General features: G+C 41.3%; 1 long non-coding RNA gene across 3 annotated transcripts in view; it reads right to left on the reverse strand.

Moving 5' to 3' along the window:
- Positions 1-1,295: 1,295 nt before the first annotated feature.
- The window catches only part of LOC144613945 (uncharacterized), a 108,696-nt gene continuing 90,834 nt past the window's right edge, over positions 1,296-19,157 (reverse strand). Inside the window, exons 3-5 of one of the 3 annotated variants that reach the window (XR_013551448.2) lie at positions 5,467-5,633; positions 2,609-2,992; positions 1,296-1,522 (exon numbers count right to left, since the gene is read on the reverse strand). This is a non-coding gene — a long non-coding RNA (uncharacterized LOC144613945). The remainder of the gene's footprint in view (positions 1,523-2,608; positions 2,993-5,466; positions 5,634-19,157) is intronic. The other 2 variants (XR_013551447.2, XR_013551449.2) reach the window with 2 other exon arrangements.

A 19,157-nucleotide genomic window follows, 5' to 3' on the forward strand; every position in this document is an offset into this window, starting at 1 on the left:
GGACTGGAAAATTCCTAAGAACTTACTGAAGGTATCTGTTAAAACTGCTTTTACTGAGCTGTGTGCATTTGGGAAGCTGAGTTTGGACTTCCTGGATCTCTGAATACAAAGTGATTAGAAAGCCTAGTGTTGAGTAATCAGAATGGCGGGTCTCCAGAAGCACATTGCTCCTCATAAGGTCACAGACAGAGTGTCTTGCCGGCTTCTCCATGCTCCAGAGACTAACAACCATGGTAACTTGGGGAAAATTACTTCTTTGTACCACAGCCTTAATGTACTCCTTTGGACTACAGATTCTCCAGAAGTATGCCCAGTTCACCCAGAGAGTGCTCAGCACAATCACTGAGGATGGGGAGGTTGAAGCTTGGAAAAACATTAAAAAAAATTCAATAGTCCTGTTGTTTTTCTAAAACAAATTACTGACATTATCCCTTGACATTATATACTTGGGGATCTGCAAAGAAACCACTACCGAAGCATGGAGCATGCGTGAATTTAAAGACAAAAATCCAGGGGGCGCCTGGGTGGCTCAGTCGGTTGAGCAGCTGGCCGACTTCTGCTCAGGTCACGATCTCGCGGTTTGTGAGTCCGAGCCCGCGTTCAGCTCTGTGCTGACAGCTCGGAGCCTGGAGTCTGCTTCAGATTCTGTGTGTCCCTCTCTCTCTGCCCCTCCCCTGCTCATGCTCTGTCTGTCAATAATAAATAAACGTTAAAGAAAATTTAAAGACAAAAATCCAGGAAGAACTGCACTGGATTTTGAACTCCTAGAAAATTCTTCAGGTCCTGCCTGGAGACTATCCATAGCTCAGTGCCTGCCCATAGCACCTTGAATATAGGAGGTGCTCAGAATATGTTCAGAAAATGACAAATCTGTCAAGAGATGTTAATTATTCTAGTGATGCTAGAAAGATTCCTAAGCACAGGAGGTCTGTTTTCAAGACTATTAACACATGTCAAGGTCCATAGTATTATGATGGACATTAATAAATGGGTACACTACAGATGTTGACAAGGTCTTAGTCTCTTGCCCCAAATCCATCACTTTGTAAACAAGTCTCTTTTTTCTTCTTATCACTTCAATATGGCCCAGTCATAGTAACCTTAAAAAGGTAGGTCGTTTTTGCAATCTGATGGGCACTTTACCTTTGGTGGTACTGTCTTCTTCCCAGCACCCTTCAGCCCGGGTGCCCTCCTAGTGCAACAGGGGGAACAGCGTGGGACAGAGTTTCACTGCACCAGCCCCTAGCCTAGAGATCTGATCACCGTCCAAGACAAAAGCCAAGAAGTGAGAACCCTCTATGTTAAGCTTTTATTAATGCTGTTCTGTTGCTGTGGGTGAGAACTTGGAGGCTGATGAATAGGCTTGAAGGAGAGAGAGAGAGAGAGAGAGAGAGAGAGAGAGATGCAAACTTCAACTCTGGCTGGATGCGAGGAGCTTTGGAAACAGTCCAAAGCAGTTTGCTGTAGATTGGGAGGCTGCTGCTGCTGCTGCTGCTGCTGCTAAGATCATTTTGGTGAAAACCTAGAAAACAGATATAAGTAAAAGTGAATCCAAATAAGGTATTGATCTTATTTCCCCGCTCACCTCTCTTCTGGTGATAAATCATCCTCCCTCCTCTAAAATCCCAGCTTCCTCATGATGAGGGGGACTTCATAGTGGAGAAATAAAGTCTGTGGTCTCATCCCTTGTGTGAAAGTGGGGATGGGGGGGACCCTCTCCTGTGGTTGGGATGGAGGGGCTGAGGGCAGAATGTGGACGTCTTGCAGACCCTCCCACATTGGTGGTGGCAGGGAGCCTCTGCAAACACAACGGGCCTCGCGTTGGCCGTCAAGGTCCCAGTGTTGCCACAATTGATATGGCCACGTCCAGCCAGCAGGGTGAAGACGCTGGGGCATGTGAGGACCACCAAGGGGACAGATGCTGCTAGTTGCCTACCTAACAGCTATAGCCCCTTCTCCCTTGACCACAGAGTTTTGTTTTGAGCAAGTTCATGATGCACTCAGGAAACACTGCCCCTCCTTGGGCTCCAGACGATGGAGGTTAATCTCCCCATATCAAGATACATAATTTAGTCGTATCCACAAAGACCCTTTATTATCATATAAAGTCATATTCACAGGTTCCAAGGATTAGGGTGTGACTGTTCGTGGGGCAGGGTGGGGGGGGAGGCATTTTCAGGTTGCCACCTGACTGAAGGAAAACTCCGCCCCATCCCATCAGAAGCTTATCTGGAAGCCTAATGCTACCTGAGCTTCTGAATCAAGCAACCTTGGGTTTATCTGACTATAGACTTCAAGGACCACGTAGCTGAGAGACCACGAGAGACTAAAGACGACTCCGAGGGTCTTAGGGACATCCAGGTCCTCTGCAAGTCTGGGCACCACCCAGGGGTACATGTGGGACCTTAGTGATTCACGCTCCTCTGCTAGGCTGCCAACCGGGGCTGCCCCCCCGGGCGTCTGTCGTCTGGCTGGAGCTGCTCAGCCCCCTGCCAGACTTGCGCCTGGCAACCCCATGCAGGCCTGGGGGCTGGGCGGCGGCCCCTCCTCCCAAGCCTCCCGCAGGTCACGTTCGGCGCTAGAGCCCGGATGCACAGCTCGGCGTCACCCTGCGCTGCTGGGCAGTGCTGCTTTCCGCTCTGCTGCGAGGCCCTGTCTGGTCCTCGGCTGCCAGGGACCCTGGGAAGTGGCGCTCCACCTCGCCGGCTTGACCGCCGCCAGGCCTCTCTGGGAAGAGGTGAGTGTGAGAAGGGCGACGGTGTCCTGTGTCTTCGTGAGGTCCACGATTTCCGGGGGCCTGTGCGGGACAGGCGCAGGGTGAGCGGCTGCAGCTGGGTACTCCGCGGTGGCCTCGGGCAGCGGGGGCCCAGGCCCTGGTGGCAGGGTCAGCGCCCGACTCAAGCCCTCTGTAGGTGTCTTCCTGTAGGAGCTGACTTACTCGCGTCTTTAAAGCTGTATTTTGTCAGGAATCCTGACGCTTAAAGACATCTGGCTGGAAAAAGAAACACTTTACACTTTCCTGAGACTTATTAAAATATCTGGGGTAGGGCAAGCTGAGGGGATTGCATTTTTGAGGCTGGTGGTTCTTCTGATGTGTAATCTGGTAAAGCTTCCTTAAACGGGATTTCTCAACCTTAGTGCTATTGAAATTTGGGCCAGATAGTTCTTTGTCGTGGGAGGCTGTCCTGTGCACTGTAAGATAAATTTAGCAGCATCTCTGGTCTCTAGCCGCTAGATGCTATTTGCAACCCTACCCAGCTGTGACAACCAGTAAAGTCTCCAGATGTTCCCAAGGGTCCCCTGAGGGGCAAAAATCTTCGCAGTTGAGAACCACCAGGCTGATGCTGTGATATTGGGGATATTTAACAGAAATCTGTATTTATTTTATGATAAATGATGGCTGACTTTATTTAAAACCTTCGGTGGGGCGCCTGGGTGGCGCAGTCGGTTAAGCGTCCGACTTCAGCCAGGTCACGATCTCGCGGTCCGTGAGTTCGAGCCCCGCGTCAGGCTCTGGGCTGATGGCTCAGAGCCTGGAGCCTGATTCCGATTCTGTGTCTCCCTCTCTCTCTGCCCCTCCCCCGTTCATGCTCTGTCTCTCTCTGTCCCAAAAATAAAAATAAAAAACGTTGAAAACCTTCGGATTGTATTTTTGTCCGGGGAATACATTTCTAATCTTTAAGCCCCCTGTTGAGGGGTTAAAGTTGGTTTATGTGGAGAATGTGCTCGGAGTATGAATGTCACAGCCACCTCTGGGTAGACGTTAGTTGATTGTGTTTACGTCGTATGTGTCTCCTCCATACCTGGAAGGGACAGAAAGTATCCAAGGACTATTGTGTTCGTGTGGCACCTGTTTTGTAGACTTTGCTTCGTAGCCTTGCCAACTACTCTAGGCAGGATGACAAAGGTTCTCAGGGATGTGGAATCATGTCCGTGTCACATTTACAGCCCTATACTTGTTGGGCTTATGGTAGCATGTATGAGCCTGATTATCCACGTGTATCCATCAAACTCCTCTGTACGTGTCTGTCCAGGGTCATCCTGTCTGCGTTTTGTTCATGTTTACTTTGAAATGTCCTGCCTGTAATTGAATTCCGTGTGCCCTTCAGGACCTGGCTGTGCCCAAGTGTTTCCTGTGAGAACTCTAGTCACTGCTACCCTCACAGTAAATACAGTGTTTATTGCTCAGCATTTGTACAACTTCGTGACATTTGGATGGAGATTTGAGATGAATCTGGATCTTGTATTTTTCTTATTTTACATGTTTAAGCTTTATTCCCTCAGCCAAAGTATCCTCTCCTTGAGGGGAGGACTACCTGTTTGTAAGAATCTATAACCCTCACTCTCAAGAGTGCTAAAAAAAAGAGTGTACTCTATCTTTACAAAAAGAGATATAGAAAATATGCTATTATTCTTTCTATGCCTCTTTATAAAAAGAGGCATGGAAAATAAGGTATTCCTTCCAGTTGTAATATTTCATGTGTCTGTGGTACAGTACTGTGGAACTCTACCTACCCCCACTGTTTATTAAGCACCAACTGGATGGCAGTTACTGGGATAAGAGCTCTTCATTTTGATAATGCATTCTTCAAATATTCATTTATGGTAGATAAGATGAAAAAGAATGACAGAGGGGTGCCTGGGTGGTTCAGTTGGTTAAGTGACCCACTCTTGAGTTCAACTTAGGTCATGATCTCATGGTTCGTGAGCTCAAGCCCCATGTTGGCCTCTGCTCTGATAGAGCAGAGCCTTCTTTGGGATTCTCTCTCTCTCCCTCTCTTTCTGATCCTCCCCTGCTCTCCCTGTCAAAATAAACAAACTTTATTAAAAATGACAGAGATGAGTACCTGTTCCAAGATCACAGAGCTTGGTAAGTATTGGGAAGAGATCATCTAGTATATAGTTCTGAAAACGTTTTCACACCAGGTCAGGAGGTCAGTGAGGAATTGCTTTGTTCAAACCTCACATTTCACAAAAAGTGTACTGACGTGTCACAGGTAACCCATAAGCCTCCCAATCTTTCTGAAACAAACTTTCTTTTAAAAGGCCAGATCTAGACCTTTTAGCTTCTGGGCCATAAGGTCTCTGGCTACTACTCCACTCTGCTGTTGTAATGTGAAAAGAAGACGTAGATGATGATAGTAAACTGAGGGATGGGGCTGTGTTTCAATAAAACTTTATTAAAAAGAGTGCTGGGAGTATGGAAAGGACTTCATAGGCAAGATATTTGTTGAACTTATCTGGATGAAGAATGGTTTTAGGGCACTAGCCTGGATTGTCATTTTACCTGGGAAAGTCTGCTTCCCTAGTTGAGAGGTCCAGCCTGGCTCTCAGCCAGGAATCCTGTTGGAAATAAGCTGGGATGCAGTGGTTTTATGCCAGCCTGGGCCATGCTTAGTTTATACTGTGGAAAAAGAGTTTGACACACAAATACTATATGATATTTAAAAAAAATAAGTCGGATACCTTTAAAAGGCTTGGTTTGCTGAGTCCTCTGTGCTTCCAAAGCAATTGATTAGAATCAGTTGGGGCACAGACTATCCGAGAGGCAGGAATTGATAAGAGTAGTTCAGGATTTCAGGATGGGGTTGGCTTCAGTTCAGAAACTCAAAAGGCAAGCTTCTTTCAAAATACTAAAAAAAAAAAAAAAAAAAAAAAGCCTAGAGTTTTTAATTTCATGAGGGGTTCAGTTACACTGAGAAAGGGCACCCTTACATAAATAAAAGTGTGGTTCTTAAACTTGGGTCCATTGCTTCTCTGAGCTCTCAGCAGTATTAAATGGAATTTCAGTACTTCATCAACTCTAAATACTTTTCCATTGATGAAATCAGTGTACATCTTGCAGTTGCAATAGACCATTGGTGTACTGGGTTTATAGTGGTTATTTTGGAGCATGGGCGTCAAAACTTGCGGAATGAAGGAATATTAGTGAATGGAAGAAAATTCTAGAAGGGATAATAGTGTATCAAGTTTTTAAAGAAGTGGCATCATTAGTGATGAACTAAGGCAGGGCATGGAGTGGAAAAGGGCCTGTGCTGTGGAGTAGTCACGAAGTGATTGATAAATGTCAGATACAGAATATGAAGTAGTTAAGGGATAAGCTGTATTTCTTCTTGATGGATGCATAGAGTGATATATGGAAACTGGATAAGTCTAAATGAGTTTAAAAGACATCGTTTTATAAACTTAAAATTCTGCTTTTAGATAAAATATCAGTCCATATTTTTTATGGGCAGAATTATTTCTTGGGGATATGTACTACGATGGCCCATCTAACATGGAATGTTTTCTTAAATTTGGTGAAATCAACATCATGGGGGTTTGGCGACCTAAAAAATGAATCAAATAAAACTATTCTCAAATAATTAAAAAAGACCGTGCCCTAAGATTAGATATAGAATTTACGAACTAGGAAGGAATACCAAGTTCTATTGTCTTTAGTTACTATTTAGCAAAGATGTTCACCCTTTGAATGTCTTTTTTTCCCTTAATATTTTTGTATTTTAATTACTTTTGATAGTGGGGAATCCATTGCTCTCATTAATAAAGGAACCAGTAATATTGGTGGGCCTCTTATGTTTAAGGTAATCTTAGTATCCAAAGCTTCGACTGCCCTGTTTGCTGTGGTTCTATAACAGTTTAGCAACCATGTGCCATGAATCAGTACAGGTGGAAGAAAACATTCATACCTTTAGCCATGGGGGCAACCAGGTACCCAGAGAGTGTGGGGTGGCCAGAACGCCTGTGCAGGTTATTTTTGGCCATGTAGCACCTATAGTTCCCCCACAGTTTTGTACAAACATTCTTTTCCAGGTATGACCTGGTATGGAAAGGGTTGGGAAGTCCTGTTTTAACTGGTTGCCCGTGGCTGCTCTGAAGGAATATGGAATAGATAAAATTAAGCCCCCCCGTCTCCAAGGCCCTGCCATTACTTGCACAGGTTATGTCAAAAGTAGCCTAGCAAGAGTCTATACCATTACTGCACATAACCAAGGATATTTCTTTCCACATTTGCAATCCCAAGAAAGTCTGATTAGAACTTACATGCCTCTTTGCAACAGATTGGAAAAGGGAACTTTGGTGCTAAAGAGTTAAAGCCCTGAAATTAGTATCAGTTCTACAAAGGAGGTCCTCAAAATGTCTTCCAGTATTAAATGAGGGCAAGGGTTAGCTTTTCTCTTCATTCCTTATGATTTTTTTTCCATTGGCTTCTGTGTGTTTAAATTGCATCAGGTACTGTGTAGTATCTTTTATAGAGCTTGGAGGTGGGGGTATGAGTGGGAGTTACTATGTTTCCAGAATCCTCTAATGATATTGAGGAAGGAAAGAGCCATCTTTTTTCCATAGGAGTACAGCAAGGCTTTTCCAGCCTGATGGGTGGGAGATTGCTGTGCAAAGGATGAGGGCTCAAGGCTTCATTACTATTCTTCAGGTTCTTTTTAACTTTTTTTAAATGTTTACTTTTGAGAGAGAGAGCATGAGTTGGGGAAGGAGGAGCAGAGAGAGGGGGACACAGAATTCAAAGCAGGCTCCAGGCTCTGAGCTGCCAGCACAGAGCCAGCCACGGGTCTTGAACCCAGGAACCACAAGATCGTGACCTGAAGTCAGAAACTTAACCAACTGAGCCACCCAGGTGCCCCACTAGTCTTCAGGTTCTAATCCTAGCCCTGGTCTTAACCCTTACTGTCATGGTTGATATCAGGCAAGTCTTAATAAATCTCTAGTTCTTCTACCTGCGATACAAGATATCAACTGAGGACTTAGAACTTTATGTTTCAAGTACAGTGATCAGCAGGGAACAGCTATCCTATAAATGCTCCATTTACTTCCCTTTTCAACTCAAATATTCTCTTTGGATTCTCCAGTGTTAGACGGCTTTGTTGGCGTTGAGTCTTTCTTCTCTTGTCATTATGCATGTTCCGAAGATTATTTCCAATAGGAAGCATTTGTTGACAGCTGGTTAGTATTTTTGCTAGTTCATGTATTTGTCCTTATCCAATGAAACTGGACTACCTGCCTTCAGTATTTATTGACAGCTCTAGATACTTCTGACGGCTTGCTTACATGTATCAACAGGTTGGGGGTGTCTCATAATTCTAGGCTTCCTTTATAAAGCTGCTGACCAAATTATCTAGCACAACCTTGTTTAAATGGGGGAAACATGAATGTGTGGATACGAATGAAAGATCTTACTGTAATTAAAATTGTCCTGTCAATGAGGGATTAGAAGCAATTTCTTTCAGTATTTACATATTTTATGTATGTTGTCAGTTTAGTACATGTTGTTTTTTGTAGGATTTTAAAATTCTTAACATCAGTGTACCAGACCCTTTTTAATAATCCCCTCTATTTAATTATCACAACAGTTTTGTGAGCTAGGTGGTACTGCCTCCATTTAAGATGAGGAAACTAAAGCTCAATCTGAGGAACTTGTGCAAAGTCATTCAGTAGGTGACAAAGCCACAGCATGAACCCACATGTTCTCATTCTAGGGTCAGTGCTCTTTGTGCAGAAGCAAAGATCTCTTAAAAACTTCTGTTTGCTCGGTAAATGACTTTAGTGTTTGCATAAGGGTTTCTCTGTTTCAGGAAGGTGCTGAGATGGTGGTAAAACTCAAGTTTAATCAATGAACCAATTAGTGTTATTGAAGCCTTCTGGGTGCAAGGATTGCACTTGGTGCTATGGGAAATCAACAACAACAACAACAACCATAAAAGATAAAATGGATCACAGTGCAGTAGAGGAAGAGAAACATACACACATAAAGCAGTGTTTCGTCTTATGAGGTGAGGCATCTGTGAGTTTTGCAGATGAGAGGGAGGGGCAGAGAATGGCATGGAACCAGGGTTAGGCAGGTCCCTTCAAAACCAGGCTGGTCAGTACATGTGCCTTCAGACTTGGCATATCTGTCAGGTGTTCCTGTGTTTCTGGGATTATGTTAATCTTCAAAGCAGTCCTGTCCTGCATTTTACCAAGTCCCAGAGAGATGACACGGGCTTCCCCAATATGTACACTTGGCGAGAAGTATGGATGGGAATCAAACCTGGGTCTTTTTAGCACAAGCCTTAACGTTCCTTCTAGGACATCATTTATTAGCAAGTCTCTTCTAAAATTAGTTCTATCATTTATACTTTCCCCCAAAGTATACCTGTAATCATTTAAAAGCCAAGAAACAGGTTTTAAAGACCACAGATTTTGAGAGTTTTAAGGAATTGCATAGGGAAAGAGCAGTGATCCTTTGAAGGGAAGGCTTTTTATTTTTATTTAATTTTTAAAGTAGCCATGCTGGTGTTTGTTCAGGTATGTACTAAGGATTCAAACATTGAAAGGAACAGTTTAGAATTTTGTACAGCATTTTAGGGGGACTTCCATCCCTCACTCCCCAGATACTTTTCCAAACACTAAATGGCCTTCTGGTGGGAGGGGAGGTGCAGCCTTGGTGTGGAAGAGGCTGCTGAAAGCTTCCATAGCCTTAGAGAAGCCAGGGGTGAAGTGGATGCTTCCCAGAGATCAGGGTCTCCATGACACTGACAGTGCTGCCTTTTACCTGGGAAGTCACCAGCAAGGCCAGGCAAAGCAGCCACCTTCAGACATTTCAGGAAGTTCAGGCAGTGCTAAGTAGCCTGTCCCTGGGGTGGTACCAGGAGCCTGGGAAGTGGCATCTGTCTAGTTACTTAACTGCTGTTGTAACTTTTATGGGCATCAGCCTGCAGGGCTTTGGTGTGGGAGGCAACGAAACCAGGCTGTGAGTGAGTGAGACTTTCCACTGCATGAAAAGCAAATGTCAGCACAGCCCGGAGGAATGAAGCCAACCCAAAAGGAAGCACAAGTACAAACTGTTAGCTTAAGGAGGAGGTATCCAAGGGGAAATTAGAAGTGATGGTTTTTGTCTTAGTTATAAAGAAAACATTTTTTAAATAAAGGCTGCTGCTTTTTTTTTTTTTTTTTCAATGTTTGAGAGAACATGCAAGTGGGGGGAGGGGTACCAAGCAGGCTCCACGCTGACAGCGGGTGTGGGGCTTGATCTCGAGAACCGTGAAACATAAGATCTCATGACCTGAGTCAGACGCTTAACTCACTGAGCCACCCAGGCGCCCCATCCCATGAAGGCTTCTTTTGAAGTAGGAACTTACTATTTTGGATAAAAATGTCTAATGCATTATCAAAGAGTACCAGAACATAAGGGGATGCCTGCTTCTCACAGTACTTCCTGATAATAGAGCAAAATCTAACTTCCATAGTAGACACGGGAATGGTCCCAATTAAAAAGTCAAAATATATTAAAATGTGTTTGCAAGTCCAAAGAAATTAGAAAATTAAAATCCTGTAATATACCTATCACAAAGATATGTGTGTAATGACCACTCAAATATTGATGAAAGCCTTTCAAGTGGAAAAAGAATGATGAATCAGAATCCTAATCTACTTCTGAATTCTCTTGGTAGTTTTGTTTAGTCTGGTGTTACTTTGATTCATGGAGAACTGTTAATACGTATGGTTACTGGATTAATAGAGTGTTCCATACCTGCAGCAGTATGGTTAGTGGATATAATATGCATAATTAATAAGAATACTCCAAATTGGCCTAGCTGTGAACCATTTGCCTTGATGAATCACTGGTAGTGTAACATTTTACTGGCTGTTCTAATTATAATATTTGTATGGATCACTACTTCCAACTTTTTAATTCCACCCTGGTGTATTTGCTTAGAGATCCTGAAATTCTCCCCACCCACACCCCTAAGCTTTTTGGTATAATATATAAATATTGAATGGGATCTTAGATTTTCTGTTTTAGTTGCCTTAAGGATGGACATATTAAAGACCAAAGAAGGGAGACCACTAAGAAATAATTTAAGTGATTACATTTTAGATCCAGAAGAGCTCCTTGTAATTATCAAGAGCAGCCAAGCTGCTTTTTTATGCATGTGGAGTTTGAGGCCAGAGGTCAGTGGCTTGTTCAAGCTCACCCAGCTGGTGAAAGATTTCTGGTGACCACCCAGGACTCCTCAAGGTCACCAGGTCAGAGCTTTACCCACCAGGCAACACTCAGCAGCCAGTTCGTCAGGCTACCTGTTTGTGTTGCACTAGGAGACAAAAGGGATGAACTAGATGGTTGACGGAAGCCCCTTTCTAGTACAGTGTGCTAAGACCAGCTGGAAAATTGGAACAGCCTGTCATTTTCCTTACCAGTACATGGGCAGTGTCCCTACCTGTAAGCACTCCCTGCCATCTTGCAAGACAAGTAGAAACAACCAATAGTGAACCATAATCAACATCAGGAGATTTAGATTACTTCCGGGTTTTAGGTACTGGAGTGTTACCTCAGCCACCAGGCAAGGGCATGACTACCTCTTTAGCACCATTCTCCCCAACCTGTGCTGTGGCTCTCCTTTGAAGACTTTGGTTGTCTTATCGGAGTGTTCTACCTTTTCGCACTTGGTGTAATTTCTGTCTTTACTTGGATATGGGCAGCATTTTTTTATGGTCTCCATTTTTACTTAGTGCTTCTGTGTTTTCCTTGAAGCAAAAAAAAAAAGAAAGAAAAAAAAAAAGAAAGAAAAAAGAAAAAAAAGAAAAAACTGTGGACATTGAAAACTCACCAAAAATAAGCAATTCTCCTATTAGTAAATATTAGAATAGTACATATAGCTTATATCATTGGCCTTCCTAAATTTCTCCAGGGGTTCCCACTAGGGCATGCCCCAGGAACCAGATCAAGAGCAGATTTCCTATTTGCTTCCAGCTTCTGTCACTAGTTTTTAAAGTCAGGTTTATTGAGGTATAATTTATATGTAGTAAAATTTACCCTTTAGACCTACAGCCTCATGAGTTTTGAAAGCTGTGTCCATTTGTGTAACTACCTACTATAATCAAGATGAACATTTCCATTACTCAGAAAAGTTCCCTCATGCCTCTTTGCAGTCAATCCCCTCCCAACACCATGAGCCCATGACAACACCTGATGTATTTGTCCTTATATGATGCCCTTTCTTTAGAATAATATAAATGGGATAATTCAGCATGTAACCTTTTGACTTTGGCTGTTTTCACTTAGCATGATGCATTTGAGAACTACGCATGCTTTGCAGATGTTAGCTCTTTTTTATTGCCGATTAGTTTATGTACATTTCACACTTCACTGGTGTATATGTGCATATACCACAGTGTGCTTACCCATTTCCTACTTGATGGACATATGGTATGGTGGCCAGACTCCAAGGTGGCTCCTCTGATCCTCACCTTTTGTGTTTGCCTTTGATTCATCTCCCCTCTGTGAGTTGTTTCTAACCAATGAAATATTGTAAAGGTAATGCAGTGCCACTCTCTTGACTATTATATAAGACTGTCTTAATAGAAAAATCCTTTTTGAGACTGACTTTCTGGCTTGGGAAAGTAAGCAGTTCTATTGAGAAAGTCCAAAGGAAGAAGAACTGAGGGTAGCTTCTAGGAGCAAACACCTGCCTTTCACTAATAGGCAGCAAAAGCTGGGGCTTTCAGTCCTACTGAAGCAAGGAAATGAATTTTGCCAACCATCAGAATGAGTTGGAAAGTGAATTCTTCCCCAGTCAGCCCTTCAAGTGAAATTGTAGTCCAGCCAAAACCTTGAGTACAGCCTTGTGAACCTATGCAGCTAAACCAGGCTACACTCTGGATCCACAGAAACAAGGAAATAATACACGCATCTTAAAATAAAGCCACTTGATTTGCATTAACTTGTTATACGTGTGGTACAGCAACAGAAACTAATATATGCTGGTTATTTCCAGTGCGAATAAAGCTGATATAAACATTCACATACCAGTATGGGTGTTGACCTATATTTTTATATCTTTTGGGTAAATAAGAGTGGCATTGTTGAGTGGTAAGGTAAGTTTAACTATTTGCCATGGTATGTCAACTGATGGTATGGGAAGGTAAACTTCTATGAAGTGGCTGTACCATTTTACACATCAGCAGTGTATGAAAATGCCAGCTGCCCCACATTCACATCAGCAGTTAGAATTATCTGATATGTAAGCTTTTAGCCATTTGAATATAGGTGTGTAGTCCCATCTCACTGTGGTTTCAGTGTTCGCTTCTCTAGTGATAGTGAATGTGAACGTTTTTCCTGTGCTTTTTTCCCCCATCCATTCTCTGTTCACCTATTTAAATTGTTTACCCATTTAAAAAACTGTTTTGACATTATTGAGTTGTGACAATTCTTTATAATGGATATAATTTTCTAACAGATGTGTTTTACAAATATTGTCTTTCAGTTTGTAGGTTGACTTTTCATTTTCTTAACCGTGCCTTTTCAGATGACAAATTTTTAATTTTGAAATTGAGCCTATTAATATCCTTTTACGGATCATGCTTTTGGTATCATACCTAGGAATTCTTTGGATAATCCAAAGACACAAATATTTTCTGCTTTCTTCTAGAAATTTTATAGTTTGAAAGTTTTACTTTCAGGTCGATGATCCATTTTGAACTAACATTTGTACAAAGTACAATGCATGTATTGAGTTTTATTTTTTATATATAAACTTCATTTATTCCAGCAACATTTGTTACAGAGGCCACTCATTTCCATTGAATTGTCTTGGGCCTTTGTCAAAAATTGCTCTTTCTTTCCCTCTCCCCACCCCCCCCTTCTGTTTGTAGACTCTTCTGTTCTATTGGTCTAAGTATTTATCTTTTTATCAATACCACACTATTTTGATTATGGTAAATATAAATAATACAAATGGATGTTCTTTGACTTCTTTTTCAAAATAATTTTGGCTGTTCTAGTTCCTTTGCTTTTCTGTACACCTTTCAGAATTATTTGGTTACTTTCTACAACAATGCCTGCTAGAATTTTGATTGGGATTACTTTGAGGTTACAGATCAATTTGGGAATAACTGACATTAATAATGATACTACACATTCTAATTCATGAACATAGTATATCCATTTATTTAACTCTTCTTTTTTCTTTCATCAGCATTTTGGATAGGATAATCCTTGCAATTTTTTGTTAGATTTATCCTTAAGCATTTCATGTTATTTGATACTTTTGTAAATGGTGTTGTTGTTTCAAAACTTAAGTTTCTGATTATTGCCAGTGGAAATACAATTGAATTTTATGTATTGATCTGCAGCATTGCTTAATTTGCTTTTAATTCTAGTAGCTTATTTTGGAGATTCCTTGTGATTTTCTGTATCGGTAATTGTCATGTAGTAAGAGGTAGCTTTATTTCATCTTTTCTATTCTGTATACCTTTCTTTTTCTTAACTTTAGTGCACTGTATAGAGCCTCCGGTATGATCTTCAATAGGAGTTTTAAGGCAGACATGATTGTCTTGTTTCCCATTTGAGGGGAAAAATATTCAGGCTTTCATCATTAGTTATTTTATCAGTAGACTTTTTGTAGATTACTTTTATAAAGTTGATTAAATTCCCTTTAATCCCTAGTTTGCTGAGATTTTTAAAAACATGAATAGATATTGAATTTTTTCAAAATATTTCTCCATCTACTAAAACACTCACATGATTTTCTTCAGTCTGATATGAAAAATTATATTTATTGATTAAAAAAATTAAAACCAGTCTTCCATTCCCAGGTTGGACCCCTCTTGGTCATGATGTATTATTCTTTTATATATTCCTGGATTTGATTTAGTAATATTTCATTGAGGTCAATTTTTCTTTAATTTCATTTTCCATTGTGCAGTCTATGCTCAAGCCTTTCTCCCATCTTTTAGGACTCTAACCTGGGCTTACAGTCTTACATAGGTGTGAAACAGATTTTGGAGTACTTACTTATAACTCTCAATCAGGAACTGAGAGCTGTCCTCCTCTCTCTCAAGAGGGGTAAGGCCCTGACAGCCATGTTTGTATTATGACCCTGGCTGTAACTGATTGGATCAAGAGTAGACACCTGACCTATGCTGGACAAATAGTATTCTCTTTCCCTGGAATTTGGACTTGAGATTCGAAGATACCAGTTACTTTGTACTGATAGCTAGAAGCGAGGATGTGACTACTCAGGAGCAGACTACCATTTGGATATAGCCAAGTTCAACCAGTGTAAAAATTAGAGAAAACACTCTGGTTCAGATAGAAAGAGAGGAGATTATTAAACTTAATAAGTTTACTTACTTTGGGATTCATGATTTATTCCTACTTTTTTCTTTCCCAGTATATTTCCTTTTTTGCTTGAGATAGTTCTGAATCAGTTTTTGTACTTGGAATCAAAAATGCCTTGGGCAAGATATGCTGCATTGCTTTTGTACATCCTGTTCCTATGGCTTGGAATGCCGTCTAATTGGTTTGTTGGTACTGATTCTTCTAGACACTGAGGCATCTTCTGTTTGGGTTTAAGTTATCCTGACTCTCCTCTCAGAAAGAGCCAGTATTTAATTGGAATACCTGTTTTTTACTCCTTGTATCACACTTATATTATAGTTCTTGAGCTTGATTCTGAGCTCCAGGATTTTGGTTTTTAGCATTTTGCATGCTTTAGGACTAGTGTTTGAACCACGCTTATATGCTGGTAAATGTTTGGAATGAATAAATGAATCCAAAACACTTTGTTTTTATAACCATCTTAAGGGCCTTTATCCCTCATCTTCAGAAGCAAAGTTTATACAGGTAATATTTCCAACTGCTATATATGTCCTCTATAGGAATGTTCTTCAAGTGTGATTGCACACTAGAATCATCTGTGGGACCTTTCAGAAAACCCTGATACACAGACTGCTCCCTACACCAATTAGATCAGGATGATGATGATGATGATGATGATGATGATGATTTTTGGAAGTACCAAAAATTGGATTGTAAAAAATCACCTGGTATGGGAAGGCTTATAAACACAATATAAACAATATTGATGCCTGGGTCACACTCTCATCAATGCTAAAGCAATTGGTCTGGGGTATGGCTGGGTGGTAAGGGTTTCAAAAGCTCCCCAGGTGATTCCAGTAGGCAGCCCTATCAGTGGCCTTATTTTTTGGTTCATAGAACAATTGTTTAGGAACTGAAAATCCATGGCAATAATGGAAAGTTACACCTTCCAGGCTGCATGGGAAGCAGGTGGGAAAATCTGCAATTCAGATAATATGACCTCATTTTGTAGGCCTTGGAACTTAGTACTAATTACATTTGTCTGACGCAGAAATATCAGTTATACATCTGCCCTAAGATTTTTCCTTTCACAAACTGTATCATAACCCTGATTGTAGTTCTCACAGATCCATAGGTTGGTAAATATGAAGTTGGCCACAGATGCTAAAGGATGGCAGCTAGGAAGTTGCTGACAGAAGCAGCTCACACCTCCTTCATTGTCTTGTCCTTGGTGCTGACTTTGGTAAGGAAAGTAGTGCCTTTACATTTTATTGCTCCTCTGTTTTGACTTTAGGAATTAATGGTGTTTCTTTGCCTAACTTACATCAATTAATGGTGTTTACGTTGGTGGGGGAAATGCTGTTGGATTATTATGAAACACAAAGTAAGGATAAGAAATATTTAGGTTAGTAATCAAGAAAATATCTTCTGATAAGTTTGACTTGCCTCCTTTTAGCTGCATGGCTAAATGCATGGCTGCTTCCCAAAACTGCTCAGTGGGTTACAGCTGACAGAAAGGAACCAAAAATTGTGACCACTTTAGTGAGGCATGGCAAAGCTTCAAACCAGGCAGAATGTAATGGTGAAACAAACCCAGGGTGGTATCTCTTTGTTCTCTGTGTTCAGTCTGGGCCTCCCTTTGTAATTTGCCTCTTGAGCATCTTAGAATCAATTCTTTTGTACTTCAACCTACTCTTGTAACTCAGCTGCTTTGGTTTTACTATTTAGTCTGTCCTTAATTGTTGGCCTTTCTGGACTCCATCCTGATCTGTCTCAGGTACTTGATTTTGCAACATCCAAAGACTTCATCCTTTTTGCTCTTGGGTAAATGCTTGCAAAGCAATAACATAATTCCTTAACACAGTATTTCTGGTTCAAATAACTAGAATATGCATTCTTGCCTATCGCCTACTCTACTACCTCTAAGAGCCCACCCAAGTTATGGTCTTTTTGTAGTGGAGTTTTCTGTTAAATCTTAATGGCTTAACCAAACAAATGTTCACTACATGCTCATGGTCCATGTTGATTGTTTGCTTGGGGCTCTGCTTTGTCTGCTCCTGGACCCAGGGTGATGAAGCAGCCACTGGCTACCATATTGCTGATAGCTGTGGCAGAGGGGGAAATAATGTAGGAAATTTTGAGCCAGTTCTGTTGTCACTTGTCATATTTCATTGGCTAAAGCATATTGTAAGATCATGCCTAATTCAAGGGGGCAGAGACATGTAAGCCTCTCTCTGCCTAGAAAGAGAAATGGTGATATTTGGGGACTACTCTAGATATCCTATTTTGGGTATTATAAAATTTCACTCAGAACACTGAGTTATGCATAAATAATAGTTAAAAGGATAAAGATACACATTTCTGAAAGCAGCAGTTTAAAGTGAGGGATCATGATGCATCCTCGAAGATGACTTTAGGGTTAACTAAGGGAGTGTGCGTGTGACCTTGAGATAGAGACCTAAATCCTAAGAGCATTAGAAGTTTGTCTACATAATTAATGTTTAAATTGAGAATCAAAGAATACTATTGGAGGCAATAAAAAAGATAACTTTGAAATCTCAAGTAATTAGGGCTGAAAGAGGAAAGATTCCTGCCCCCCTCCCCCCACCTCCCCATCACACAGAGGCAGAACTGGAATAGAACCCGATTCTGATTCACTGGTCTTTGTCTTGTGTAGTATTATTTGTGTTAATTTATTGATTCTCAGGACAGTTTGAAAAAGTAGGTTCTCCTATTTTCCAGCTATAACAGCTGTGGACTCAGAATATGTGAACTTTGAACAGATTTGCTTCCAACTGTTCTTTCAGATTGTGCTCTTTGGATGAGGACACTATCCAATTTCTAATGGGGTTTAGAATTCATTGCTTATGGCTTCTGAGTGTTCATTTGTAGATTTTTTTTTACCTCCATTTTGTTTAATGGATGAGTTAGGTTTGATCAACATTCTAGTAATGTCTTGTAAAAATATAGGTTTAGAGTACATAATCCGGCAGCTTGTGGGAAAATTATTTTCAGGGGAAATGAATTCACCCCAATCAGAAGATAGGATTAGTCAGGCTTGACCTGCTAAATTGAATCAGACAGTTATATAGCATCAGATGTTCCCAGCATTGACCTTTTTAGTGAGAAATGGGTCTATAAGATCTGTTTTACTCCTCTGTAAAATATTTTATGAATTTGAACAGAGCTTTCCATCATTTAGATACATATCAGGATCTACAGATGGGTTAGGACAAGACTGAGTAAAATTAGCTTTTGATGGGTTGGCCAGGTGGAACATGACTCATTTGTTAACTTGCTTGACCCTCTTTTTTCCTAAAGCCAAAGTGCTCAAAAGACCAGACAGTAGTGAATACCTTTTATAAAGAAAAGAATAAGACCAAAGCAATCCAACAGAAGCTCTTTGGAAAAATCTCATAAAGTATGCAGTCTCTCCTGCTGAGGGGTGGGGGAACAAAGCATCTGGGCCTCTTTGCTTTCATGTCACATCCACAACTCCTGTCCTTAAATGCAGCTTCAGGGCTTGACAACTGGAGTTGACTAGTTAAGTGGGTCTTAAGTTCCATCTTTAAAATCACCCAGCTGTTCTCTTTTCTCAAAAATAAAACCATCCCAGCTGGTAGGTGGGAGTTTCCCCACTGTGACCAGGAAGCTGAGGCCTGGAGACAGGTGTGGATGGGAAAATTAGAGGGGGAGACAGAGCAGGATGGGGAGGCAGGGGCTACATTTCCCAGAATCAAACTTCTGGTCTACTGAGGCACTATGGATGGGGTTGTCCATAGCAAGGGGGCTTATTTCTTGTGCTCTGCACATTGGTTGGAGTGGAGGGGCAAGGTATAATGGAATCATTGAATCTTTTGCTGGAGGAGGTCCTGCAAACTGAGTCTAATTAATTTTAGAGATGATGAAGCTGAGGTCCACAGGCAGATTGTGCTTGGCCCATGGATACACAGCTAATTGGAGTCCAATTATTCCACCTCCACTGAGAGCTCATCTTTGTCTAACTCCCAAGGCCACATAGGATACATGCATGTGATCTAGACCTTGGCATAAAAGACCCTGC

Source organism: Panthera onca, chromosome D3 (assembly GCF_046562875.1).
Source record: "Panthera onca isolate mPanOnc1 chromosome D3, mPanOnc1 haplotype 2, whole genome shotgun sequence".
Taxonomy (NCBI): Eukaryota; Metazoa; Chordata; class Mammalia; order Carnivora; family Felidae; genus Panthera; species Panthera onca.